Genomic DNA, 6,476 nt, shown 5'->3' with positions numbered 1-6,476 from the left:
CCTCTCTCCCCAATGCTAGACAGTGATGTAGCCTATCAGAATGCTGTCCATGGTACATCTATAGAAGTTTTTGAGTGTATTTGTTGACATACCAAATCTCTCCAAACTCCTAATGAAGTATAGTCACTGCCTTGCCTTCTTTATAACTGCTTCCATATATTGGGACCAGGTTATGTCCTCAGTGATCTTGCCATCCAGGAACCTGAAAGTGCTCACTCTCTTCTCTTCTGATTCTTCTATGAGGATTGGCCTGTATTCCTTAGTCTTACCCTTCCCGAAGTCCACAATCAGCTCTTTCGTCCTACTTACATTGAGCGCCAGGTTATTGCTGCAACACCTCTCCACTGGTTGGCATATCTCACCATGTGAACTTACAGGGCCAAAAAGCATGTGCTTCCCTCTATTTTATACACTGTATTCAAAGTTTAATGTTGTCTCGCCTCCAGTGGGAAGACCACATACAGTTTGGATTACTGCTCAACAGGTTTAGACGTGACATCTAGTGAATTCGCATGTATTTCCTCTGGCTTGCTATTTGAGATATCTCACCCATTCTTATTCTACCCTTCCCTCTTTAAATGCTTATAAATAACAACACAATTTAGGCAAAAAGAAACTATTCATTTTGTCTTCCCATTTGGACAATCCCATGAATTTGTGGCTATATTTCCTTGTGATTACTACCTGCACAAGCCTAGGAAGCTTACTTAGATGCTTCAATCAGGACCTCCACAATGCCCAGCATGGTCAATATTTTCTCATGTCCTAAAACTTTGGAATAGTCCTGCAACCATTCTTGAGATCCCCAGCAGCTGAATATCCTTTTAAAATGGGGATATTCTAAATATGGTCTTGCTGACACCAAGTTATACCCTTGAAACTATGATTTTATACAACTTACAGTTCTTCCAATATTTAGAATTCCTTATTAGCTGATGATTTTCATTATCTGTGCACTAAAAGCCAACATATCTTATGATCTGATACCTCAGGTATAAGTATTTGAGGTATCAGATCAGATATAAGTATTTAGCATATCGTTTGCAACAACTTTTCCTCTGACAGATCTCCTCGTCTTACACGTTCATGAATTAACAGTGTCTTCAATTTCTCCATTTAATGATGACGCCTCTTACAATCCTCTTAAGTTTGCATGCTTTGAAACTGTCCACGGGTTTGGCACAATTCTTTCCTTTAAATAATTTATAATAATTGCAAACAATGCAACCAATAGTGAATCGTCTGGTGCTTTGCCAGTAACCCGTTGCCAGTCAGAGAACAGTATGACTCATTGTTATCTATCAAGTGACCAGTGCTTATTCACTTGAATATGCTCACAACCCTCACTTCGAAGGTAGGTTCTATGTAGTTGCCTATGAGATGGAACAATGTTGAATCTTTCCTAAAATTAATCTAGATATGTTTAATATTTATATTGTTCCTTTGATGCAATTAAAAATGCCAGTATACTTCACAAGTGTACTAACAAAATTTACCTCCAAACTTGCATGAAACATTTGAGTAATTGATCAAAAACTTTGTCAAAGGGGTAGATCCTAAGGATCAAGGATCAAATTTATTTCCCACATATATTGATATATATGTTAGGAATTTGCTGTGGTCTGTTAGCATTACATGCAACAAAAAGAACAATGTTTAATAATTATAATAAAGAATTAGATCTGAAAAGTAAATTAGAGGTTAAAGTACAGATATGGAAAGAATGTGAGAAAACATAAATACTAGCATGAATTTACAATGCAAACAGCAATATAAAAAGTGGAATAATGTGGTTGAAGTGCAGTTTAGCGACTGACATCAGAGATAGAGGGGGTTAGGTGGCTAATTAGAATGGCAGATCAGATCAACTAACTTGGGAAGGAAACTTCTAAGATAGCGTAAAGTTATTTGCTCCAATAGCCCTTTAGTGTTTTCCAGAGGGAGCTTTTGGAAAAGGCTGTTTGCTGGGCGGCGAGTGTCCCTGCTCACTTCTTTGCCCTGGGTTCATACAAGTCCTGCAGTGATGGGGACTGCAGTCAATTACCTTTTTAGCTGACCTGACAGATCACAGTAGTTTTCATATATTATGAAAAAACGCTGGACTAAACCAGTTTGCAATGGCTGATGTGAGAACGCTCTCTATGATGGCAGTGAGGGTCTGCACCAATATGTTTTGGGGAAAATGGAATTTTACCAAATTCCACAGTAAGTACATCCTCTGCTGAGCCTTTGTGTTAATAAAGGTGGGACCTGGTACATTAAGCTCTGGAATGATGGTATTGAAGGCTGAACTTCTCTGAGAATGAGACAAGCAGCAGATACTTCCAGCAGGCCAATCAGATTGGGGGCAAGAGAGAAGATAACTGATAGGTCTGTGAGTGAGATTTCAAAAAGGGGTGCTCATGGGCTTTCAGCGTTTTTCTGGTGGCCCAATCAAATCGGATGCGAGAGAGGAGGCAATTCACAGATCCATGAGTGAGATTTTAAAAAGGAGCATTGGCAGACTTTCGGTGTTTTTCCAGCATCCCAACCTAATCACGATAAATTGGCAAGGGCAAATAAAAGTAAGGCAGGGACAAATGGAGCAGCCTTTGTTTGAGTGGACCAGTGTTAGAGAGGGATGTCTTTGGCTCATCACATTTGGGTGAGGTACATATCTGGCAAGTTTCTTTCTTCTTCATTCTTTATCTGTTATTACATAATTAGAGCAGTGAGAATGGCTCTAGAGGATTGTTGTGTTCCTTGTGTGGGATCCAGCATCCCGGATAACTATAACTGCACCAGATGCACTAAGCTGCAGCTCCTCAAAAAACATGTTGATGAACTCGACCCGCAGAAAGTTGACCTTCAGTTCATTGATTTCCCTTCCACACCCTTCCCTCCCCTCCTTCTCCTACCCCCTTCTCTTCCCTCCCCTCTCACTTCCTCCCCTCCCCATCCTACCTGCTTCTCTCTCCTTCCCCACCCTCCCTTCATCCTACCCTTATTCTCCCTCCCCTCCCACCTCATTCATCCCTCCATTCCCTTCCTTCCCTTCCCTTGACCTCCTCCTCACCTTCCTCCTTAAAGGCCTCCCATCTCCTTCTCTCCCCTTACAAACACTCACAGTTCCTCTTCCCCTCCCTCCACCCTCCTCTGTAACCCCCATCTCCCCCCTTCCTCCCCTCAGCCACTCCAGGATGCAGAAGTGGGCTGAGAAGCGGCAGATGGAGTTCAACCCAGAGAAGTGTGAGGTGGTACACTTTGGAAGGACAAACCTCAAGGCAGAGTACAAAGTAAATGGCAGGATACTTGGGAGTGTGGAGGAGCAGAGGGATCTGGGGGGAACATATCCACAGATCCCTGAAAGCTGCCTCACAGGTAGATAGGGTGGTTAAGAAAGCTTATGGAGTGTTAGCTTTCATAAGTCGAGGGATAGAGTTTCAGAGTCGCGGGGTAATGATGAAACTCTATAAAACTCTGGTTAGGCCACACTTGAAGTACTGTGTCCAGTTATGGTCGCCTCACTATAGGAAGGATGTGGAAGCATTTGAAAGGGTACAGAGGAGATTTACCAGGATGCTGCCTGGTTTAGAGAGTGTGCATTATGATCAGAGATTAAGGGAGCTAGGGCTTTACTCTCTGGAGAGAAGGAGAATGAGGGGAGACATGATAGAGGTGTACAAGATATTAAGAGGAATAGATAGAGTGGACAGCCAGCACCTCTTCCCCAGGGCACCACTGCTCAATACAAGAGGACATGGCTTTAAGGTAAGGGGAGGGAAGTTCAAGGGGAATATTAGAGGAAGGTTTTTTACTCAGAGAGTGGTTAGTGCTTGGAATGCACTGTCTGAGTCAGTGGTGGAGGCAGATACACTAGTGAAATTTAAGAGACTACTGGACAGGTATATGGAGGAATTTAAGATGGAGGGTTATATGGGAGGCAGGCTTTAAGGGTCGGCACAGCATTATGAGCCAAAGGGCCTGTACTGTGCTGTATGGTTCTATGTTCATACGAGAAACTGAGAAGCTACAAGGAGGTAGTCACCCCTGAGCCGCAGGAGGCAGGTACCTGGGGAAATACCAGGAGAGGAAAAGGAAATGGCAGCCAGTGCAGTGTACCCCTGGGGCTGTTCCCTTCAGTAATAAGTACACTGTTTTGGACACTGCTGGGGGGGGAGGGGGCTGTTGGTCAGGGAACAATCTACCAGGTGGAAGCTGCAGCAACCGGGACTCTGGCACTGTGGCTCATATGGGAAGGAAAAAGAAGAGGAGTGCATCATTGATAGGTGATTCCATAATTAGCGTAGACATGACATTGTGTAGATCTGATAGAATCACCCAGATGGTATGTTGCCACCCAGGTGCCAGGGCCTGGAACATCTCGGATCAAGTCAATGGTATTCTAAAGGGAGAGGGTGAGCAGCTGGAAGTCTTGGTACATATTGGCACCCATGATATGGGTAGGAAAAGGGAGGAGGTCCGGAAGAGCGATCTTAGGGACCTAGGTGGAAGGTTGAAAAGCAGGACTTCCAGCGCAGTAATCTCTGGACTTCCATCTGCACCAGTGAGGGTAACAATAGGATGATTTGGCAGATGAATGCATGGCTGTGGGACTGGGGCAGGGGGCAGCGTTTCAGATTTCCGGATGATTGGGATCTCTTCTGGGAAGGTATGTTCTATACAAAAGGGGTGGGAATGGCCTGAATAGTGAGAAGGTCACCTGAACATGATGGGGTCCAATTTGTACTTATTTTATGTTTTACATCAAAGGGAGTAAAAATCTTTATGTTGCATCTCCATCACAATGTATAAGCAATAAGGAAGGGAAATGTAGGAGGATATTTCCCCAACACTAAGATAGTATATGTAATCTTTTTGTATACCTGTATGTACAGTCAGACACAATGTACAGTCAGATACACAATCAGATCAATGTGTATTGATCAATCTGACGGCCTGATGAAAGAAGCTGTCCCAGAGCCTGTTGGTCTTGGCCTTAATGCTGTGCTGCCATTTGCCAAATGGTAGTAGCTGAAACAGTTTGTAATTGGGGTGGCTGGAGTCCCTGATGATCCCCTGGGCTCTTTTTACAAACCTGCTGCTGTAAATGTACGGAATACAGGAAAGTTCACATTCACAGATGCGCTGGGCTGTCTGTACCGCTCTGCAGTGCCATGTGATTGAGGGTAGTGCAGTTCCCGTACCAGGCAGTGATACAGCCAGCCCGATGCTCTCAATGGTGCCCCCGTAGAAAGTCCTGAGGTTTTGGGGACTCATGCTGAACTTTTTCACCCATCTGAGGTGAAAGAGGTTCTTTTGTGCTTTTTTCACCACACAGCCGTTATGAATAGTTCAGGTGAGATCTTCGGTGATGTGTATACTGAGGAACTCGAAACTACCCACCCATCTCAACTACAGTCCCACTGATGTCAATAGGGGCTAGCCTGTCTCCATTCCGCCTGTAATCCATGATCAACTGCTTCATTTCTTCGAGATTGAGGGAAAGGTTGTTTTCGTGGCACCTCAGTGTCATCCCGTTGACATCTCCTTTGTAGGCTGTCTCATCATTGCTGGAAATAGGGCCTATCAATGTCATGTCATCTGCAAATTCGATCAGCAGATTGAAGCTGTGCATGACAACGCAGTCCTGGGTGTTGAGGAGGGGGGTCAGGATACAACTCCGGGTCAGAGGAGCAGAGGTAAGGGAGCCTATTCTTACCAATATCCTTGCAGGCAAGAATGCTAGAACTCGTGGGGAGAGTTTGAACTAATTTGGCAGGGGAATGGGAAACTGAGTGATAGGGCTGTGGACGGGTCAGTTTGTATACAAACAGAGGCAATGTGTAGTGAGACAGACAGATAATGGGGCAAAATTACACGTAGTGGGATTAGTTACAGAGTAACAAGGGGACAAAATTGAAAAGGGTGATGCATAGAGGACTGAAGGTGACATATTTGAATGCACACAGCATACAGAATAAGGTAGATGATCTTGTAGCGTAGTTAGAGATTGCCTAGTATGATGTTGTGAGTATCACTGAATCATGGCTGAAAGAAGATAATAGTTGAGAGTTCAACATCCAAGGACAGGCAGGTAGGCGGAGGGCATGGGGTAGCTCTCTTGGTAAAAATTGAAATCAATTCCTCAGAAAGAGATGTCATTGGATCAGAAGATGTAGAATTATTGTGGGTAAGGTTCAGGAACAGCAAGATAAAAAGATCCTAATGGGAGTTATTTACAGTCCTGCAAACAGTGGCCAGGATGTGACAGAGAATGAGAGAGAGAAATGGGAGAGAGAAAAGGTATGTCAAAAGGACCATGTTACAAAAATCTTGGGGGATTTCAATATGCAGATAGATTGGGAAAATCAGGTTGGTGCTGATTTTGGATCCCAAGAGAGAACATTTGTAGAATGCCCGGAAGGTGGCTTTTTAGAGCAGCTTGTTCTTGAGCTCATGAGGGGATCCGCAGTTCTAGATTGGGTGTTCTGTAA

This window comes from Hypanus sabinus, chromosome 2, assembly GCF_030144855.1.
Source record: "Hypanus sabinus isolate sHypSab1 chromosome 2, sHypSab1.hap1, whole genome shotgun sequence".
Taxonomy (NCBI): Eukaryota; Metazoa; Chordata; class Chondrichthyes; order Myliobatiformes; family Dasyatidae; genus Hypanus; species Hypanus sabinus.
This window is presented reverse-complemented; position numbering follows the sequence as displayed.